We start from the raw sequence: 7,476 nt of genomic DNA on the forward strand, positions 1-7,476 counted from the left end.
GTTTTTTCATCTTGTCTCGGGCGTGGGACGAACAAAAATTCTGATTCCTCAAGGGGAATCGAACCCTAGAGCTCCGGATTCCGTGTTCCGATGCTCTACTACTTAGCCACAGAGACTCTATATGACTATAGACTTCTATACTCCATAAAAGTTCATATATGACGCCCGTCCTGCATACTGCTACTATCAGCGTAACAAAGGTCAACAAATAGCGTAACAACGGGGTAATTGCTTTTATCAAGAGAAAGTCATGGTTCCATTAATTCTTTTGTTTTTATTTTTAAATTCAAGTTTTACAGGAAAAGAAGTGGCCAGTACTCGTGGGTCATGTGTAACGAGTAAATTGTCGTGACAAAATTTCGCGGGTAAGTTGTCACGGGTGAATTGAAAAGAAAGAGTCGTTCAGTTAGAAAAAGCCGTGAGTAAAGGACATAAAATCTCTTGAAATTCCCCCCCGCCAACAACACAACAACAACACAATCTGTTTTTGGCCAAGAGAGAAATTTATTCAGCTAGATCCTAGAATAATGAAACAGGACCGAACAGTAACAAACAAGGAAGCGAAATAAACCTCTCTGCCACCAAAATCGGCCAAAAACAAACTGAACGAACGATAACTGGAACGAGTGCAAGAAATTACAGCGGCAAAGAAACAATGGCAGAACGTAATTGAGTCGCGAGAGCGAGCTTGGATTTAGGGGCTAAACTCTAAATATAGCTTATAAGAGAGACCAATCGCCATACAATTGTATTAACTCGCCAGGTAGGCCGCAACTAAAAGCCCAAGAAGCCGCTCCACGTCGAAATGAGTGACCTCGGTAACGGTCGGCATTTGGAACACCAATGTGAGAGAGACACGTACGAAACTGTGAAACAAAACTGCGCTTAGTAAGCGGCACTACACCCGAGGGACCCGGTAAAAGAAAAACCGGGCAGGAGCGGTGAGCGGGAATCAACTCAATCCTACGGCGATATGCGCTGACAGGACATAATGGACTGCCAGGAATACTAAGTAAAGGAATATGAAGCAATCGTTCACCAAACTGAATTGTTTTTGTGCACCGAAATGTAACAAACAGCCCATGGGCGGTAAAAACCACATCACCCCGAGTCAGATGACGGCGGGGATCAAATTGCCTGAGTGATGGCGGCACGATATTGGCTAGACGAGCCATTAGGAAAAAGGCAAACAAAAAGGCGCATTATAAAGTAGCCGAGCGTGGATCACCGTTCAACAAAAGAAACGATGAAAGCCGAAGCAAAAGAGAGGGAGAAACCGGCGGTGCACGACGCGGTGTGTGGAAAGCTCGGCGAGCAATACCGCGTAAAAGGAGGGAGAGGACGAAATCTTTGGTGAACGGGTAATCCGCGCCCGAAAATAAATGCAGCAACTTAACGGCACTTAAATAATTACGAATAGAAGGGGGGGTTAAGGTACGACTTACAAATTGGACATATAGACAAACCGTCGTTAACTCAGCCGGGACTGGGGTTAGTTTAAAGTAAAAACAAAACAAAAAGAAAGCCTTGGATTGAGTGCGTAAGTTACTATACGTCCCACAGCTGTAAGCAGATCGCTGAGAATGTTTAAGATCCCGTCGAAGCCTCCTAAGTTCTGGATAGCCTAAAACGATAAAAGGCTGGGTCAGAAATCATTGTCAACTTGAAACATATCATCAGGGACAGGTACAGCTTGTAAATTGACGTGTTGCGCGTGGGCTAAAAATTCAGTTCTTCCCGCAAGGTTGTTCGAGGCCCAGCGCGAAAGAATGAGAGGCACCAGGAACGTGAACAGCACGAATTTCGAATTCGTGAATAGCGGCAAGATAACAAAGTTTGCGCAAACATGAGTTTAGGAAAGAGTTCCGACACTGTCCAGTATTGAGTACAGTCACGGCCACCGCGTTATCGCAACGTACTGTTAAACGTAAACCGGACCACCGCAAACCCCATAATTTCAAGGCGACAATGATGGTCAACAGTTAAAGGCAATTAATGTCAAGAGTTTGTTGAACAACGAACGACGGAAAAGCGGCATGAAAATATTGGTCGCTACAGAGTCCTCCGCAGCCCGTCAAACATGCGTCGGTAGTAAACACTTTGCCCGGAGAGGACCATTGTGCTGTAGAAATCATTGAGACGCCATTATAAGCTCCGAGAAAACGGCGCCACCACGCGATATCCTTGCGAAATTCCGCGGTCAAGTTGACATGATAATGATTGAAAAGAACCTTACGTAGAAGAATGAGAATGTGGGCGATAAAGATGCGACTCTGACGCACACACTTGGAAATAAAGATCAGTTTTCCCACGAGAGACTGAAGGGCAGCCTTCGTTGCTGTTCGTTTGTGAATCCATTGCTCAAGCAATTGTTCAAGTTCGCAGAGTCGCCCAGGGCTCACCGAAAGAGTTAATGCGTCTGTGTTCAACTCGACACCTAAACAAATCATAGCTGGAGAGGGCGGGTATGCTTTTCCTGAAGATTCGTGTAACCCGAGTGAAGACAATAAATCGCTAAGTGCCTGAAAATCTGTTTGTGCGTTAAAGACCGGGGACACGCCGATGAAATCGTCTAAATAGTTAAACACCACGCGTCCTTGTTGTGATGCGACCCAGGCAACAGCAGCAGTAGAGCGTTGGCATGCCATAGCGGCAGAGCGCAATCCCATCGTGAGAACGGTGTCGAAATAAAACTGTTTGTTCCAAGTGTATCCCAGAAAAGGATAATCTTTGGGGTCCACTGGGAACTGGCGGTACGCCTTGCGAAGGTCACGCTTGTACAAATAACAACCACGGCCCAAAGTAACAACGGCATCCACAATTTCATCGATTGTAGGATAGCGTAATGAAAGTGGTGCCCCCAAATACGAGTCACTAGGAATACCATCATTTACTGAATGACCGGACGGCCAACTCAAATCCACGATAACCCTTCTCTCCTCGGAATCCCGCTTTTCCACGGTATTGAGAGGGGAGAGCACAAACCCCTGCATGAACAGAGCCTTGTCAAAAGGCCCTGCAATGCGGCCGAGTTGGACTTCTTTAGACAGGTACGCATTAACTTGGTCTGGAAAGGTCAACGCGCCCCGATGTGTGCGAAGATCAAAAATGGGCAAAGTATCAGACACGTAACCGATAGGCCAGCCGAATTCAAGAAAGTCGCAAATAACATTATCCGGATAATGCTGAAGGAGTTCACGTCACTTAGCGATATTTAACGCAGAGAAAACCGGGATCCGTGCCACGCGATAATTCGGCTCACCAGTAAGAGCCACGGAGCGATGCACGTCGAGAAAATTGGGAAAGGGAGAACTGAGCCTCAACGAAGAACTTGAAGGGCAGAAACGTGCTCCCGGAAACTGACACGAAAAACCCGAAAGTCTTGAATCATCAACAAAAGGAGAAACATGAAGTCTCGCACTATCATACTGAAAATGTTCTAGTCTCGTACCTAAAACGTCATGTTCAAAAACCTAGGAAACGAAATAATCCCTGTAGAGAGCACCTTCATCAGGAAAATTTGTAGGATGAACGAAGGTGCTCGATGAACCTAGTTTTTTTGCCCCGGAGTTAGTGGAAAGAGGGCACTCCTTCGATCCCTCTGGGTGCAAAGCTTGTGTACGTCCTTTGACCCAACAGTCGGCACAAATGTGACGGAGCCATTTCCTCTCGCCACGGAGCAAACCGTAATGATCTTGTTCAAACTTGAACGTCTGTCTTTGGTAATCTCGACAAAACAGAATCGGACGGTTCGCGGAAGAAGAAGCGCTCGCGGACGGCTTGGTTGCCTTCTTTCCCAGACTTGAGAGACTTACCGCCGTGCGCGTGTGCTATCTTGGCCTTCGTACTAAGAGGACTTTGCAGATCGCTGTCGTCACCATCAGAATCACTAGTCGACGCACTGGAGTCAGCTAACCCAAGCTGGGCGACTTGTTGATCAGCTTTTCGGGCAAAGTAACGGGCAAAGTAACGGCAGAAACAGGTTGTGATGCTGGAGCAACATCATGGCCATCAGAAAGCGGGGGCGTGGACGCGTTGTGACCATCCGTCGCCTTTTTCTTCTCCACCAAGGCTTATAACTTCTTATTATCTGCTTGAACCTCTGCTAAACCAGTGGTTAACGACTGGACCGCACCGAGCAAAGAATTCAAAGTAGCTTGAATGGTTGAATCGTTCAGAGAAGCGTCCTGTGCTTGGGGGAGCGGTGTCGTCTTCATCTGCTAACTCTTCTTCATCATCTGGCACCGGCCCGGGACACTGTTTATCAAATTTCCCGAACTTGTGCACGGCTTGGGGAATTTTACAATCTGGACAACGCTTGGTTCGACCCATTGAAATCAATAAACGTACGAAAAACAACGCCACTTGACAAAACACTGTTCACGCTATGAGAGCTGTAACAAAACTGAAACCTAATACTGTAAACAATAAAGAATAGACAAAGGTGTGTCGCGTGGCGTGAGGCAATTAATCCCTTTGCGCAATAGTGCCCAAAGAGGGAAAATTGAAAAAAAGAGATGGGGAGAGAGAGGTCAGCTGGGAAGAGCTGAGGAGAAGGCAAAGGGTAAACAGCATTGGGGGCCTCTGGCCACGATGAGGATGGACTGAATCATGGTAAATACTAATATAGATAGCAACACCAAATTAACACCAACATATTTTTTTTTAGACTAAAAGAGTACCAATTCGACAAAAACCTTTTTGGCGAACTGATGGACGAAAGGTCTTGAATCCACGCTGTCCTCAACAAACATAATGGGTGGGTGAGTGCACGATTTATCATTCACTTTCCGTTATTCAAAATCCTTTCCTATCCAGATTAATAACTCAAACATTTAAAAAATAAATGAATGACATTGTAGCACAACGTCTATCACATATCAATTTCAGATGGTGCACTGTTGTCGTTCACCGCTTCGCATATGTTGTAATCGAATCGTTTTGCTTTGTTTTCAGGTATGGTACTAGATTACAGAGCAGTTTTGATGGCCCGTTTACTATATTATAGACCATAACGCCACATGGATTTAAAAACTGCCTTTTTCTGGTTGACTTTTGCTTTGAAAGTTTTTTTAAGGGCTTCGAGCACATTTTCCACGAAAAAATGTAAGTGATCGCATTTATTAATGAAACCAAGCGGGAATCCTATGAAGCACTTTTCATAGCTCACGATTAAATTGGGTGAAAAGAGTGTTTTTTAAGGGTGCAGCTCATTCGGCCAAGTGTATACAGGGCTAACGATCAAAAAACTTGAATCACAGATGAAAATTTAAGCACAACAGATATAGGCGTTATATTCCATTGCCACGCACTGTAAGTAAGGAAAGCAGACCAGATTTCCTGATTTCCTAATTCATGTACCTTTTGGTTACGTCGTCGTCGAATCTTCGAGGCTAAAAGTACACCGGTACTTTCTGTTTCCTTTTAGTCGACGATCGGTAAGGCATTTTAAATGCTTCGAAAAATTAAACTGCAAATGAGTTAATCCTTGATAAAGTCTTTTTTTTTTTTTCTAAAGAAGGATGATAAAGGCAAAGGAGAACAGGTTATGCGGCCTTCTTAAATATATTTACACCGAGGGAGGATGCGTCCGTTATTGACTCATCTTGCAAAAGTCGGCCATCAGTTTCCAAGGAATAAAAACATTTTTCATCAGTTTAAGGACACTTACTGGCTGGAGATAGTCGGCCGCTAAAGAGCTTCTCAATTAAAGCTAACTATCAACTCTTTCAAACGATTTAGGAGCAAGGTTTGATGAAAATAACATCACGTGCGTCTTTTTAACTCCAAAAACTGACAAATTACAGAATAATTGAAACAGGTTCATGACTTTTCTGCTAATTTCATTTTTATTATTGCCAAAGTTGATAGCAAAATAATTACACATCAAACATTCGAACGCGAAAAGTTTTGCGAGGTGTTTATCTTTTGGTAGGAATGAATGAAAAATGTGCTGGATGCATTTTTTGATCTTTTAAATTTTAAAAGTACTTGGATCAAAAAGTCCAATGGAACTTGAACCTTTAGGCGTCTGTTAATCCTAAGAATATGGAATGATATTCCTAAGAGACCTTATTCCTTTTCATTGAGCAAATCGGAAAACAATTATTTGGGTCATTTGCGTTAATGTCCACATAAAACTGACAGCTGCTGAAAGCTTTGTTTAATGCACTTTCATAATATGCTTTCCTTCATAACAATAGGTCGGTTTGGGCTGCTTAGTCCACTGCTGGGGCATGGGAGCTGGTGATCGACTTAAAACTTGTGGCATACGTGGGGGTAGAAATAGAAGACCGTAATCTTGAGTTGACTTGCTTAACGCCTGGCAAAGGTGATTGGAAAACTGTCAATCATTTTCCGTCTTTCGATTCATTTATGATTGCAACCTTATTTCATATATCACTTTCATTCTCTTCGCTGATACATATACAGAAGGAATAGAAGTTCCAAAATAAACTAAGTAAGGTAAATAGCCACGTTCAACATCCACCCATGATTGGAACTCATTTTGTAAAATTAAAGGGTATTTAACGAAGATTTTTAAGCGTATCCTACTCAGAAAGTTGGAAAAAAACAAACAACTTCGACAACTACGAATTACGCCAATTGAAAAATCCTACATTCTCAACTCTGTTCTTTCAATAACATGCACGTATTACACTGTTAAGTTAAGTTCCATTGTCGTTTATTACCCGGAATTTGGTCAGTGTTATCCTTCTCAGCCGTTTGTAGTGCTGACTGTCGATTAATTTGTTGGGCACGGTGGTGGCCCACTTGAACGACAGAGACAGGATAGCCACGTTTATCGAAAAACTGGCATATTGCCTCTGATTTTTCGGAAAAATCAGAGTCGTCACTACATAAACGACGAATTCTGAGAAACTGTGAAAAAGGTATGGAGTTCTTGACTTGTGATGGATGATGGATGATGGATGATGGAAGAACTCCATACCTTTTTCGTCAGCTTTTTTACCCTTTACGGTGGCTAATTTACGTTTGCAATTCAGTTGTTAACACTAAATTACCTGCTATACTCTCCCACCGATGCAGCACCACAGTTTCTTTATAAACTTACCCCTTTATTCAAAGGTTATAAATGCCTTTGCCGACCTGAATACGTGGGCACCAAATTTGAAGAAAGAAATGGTAGGTAAAAAAAGTATTTTTAATTTGGTGAAATACTTTTATGAAAAACTCTACCTGACCCTTTAAGTTATTTATCGATGAATCCAACTGTCAGTCCTATTTAGCCCTCTGTCTACTCCCCCAGATGTCTGAATCCCCTTTTGTCCCCCCCCCCCCCCCGCTTTCCTATCCATCTGTCTGACTGAGCGGCTGGTTATCCAACTCACATTTTTTGTCCAAAATCAATTCATCACATAAGTGCTGGTTCTTTTCCAAGCAATAAGATGGATGCAGTTGACGTCATCTACAGTTTGCTTTAGAACAAGAGATGATTGGTATGGTTTCTTTAGA

The 7,476-nt window shown here is 43.2% G+C and overlaps 1 pseudogene; it reads right to left on the bottom strand.

The window, feature by feature from the left end:
* Positions 1–1,727: 1,727 nt before the first annotated feature.
* On the bottom strand, positions 1,728–3,751 carry LOC149052767 (uncharacterized; annotated as a pseudogene).
* Between the last annotated feature and the right edge of the window lie 3,725 nt (positions 3,752–7,476).

The sequence above is a fragment of the Pocillopora damicornis genome, chromosome 1, assembly GCF_964200805.1.
Source record: "Pocillopora damicornis chromosome 1, jaPocDami1.2, whole genome shotgun sequence".
NCBI lineage: Eukaryota > Metazoa > Cnidaria > Anthozoa > Scleractinia > Pocilloporidae > Pocillopora > Pocillopora damicornis.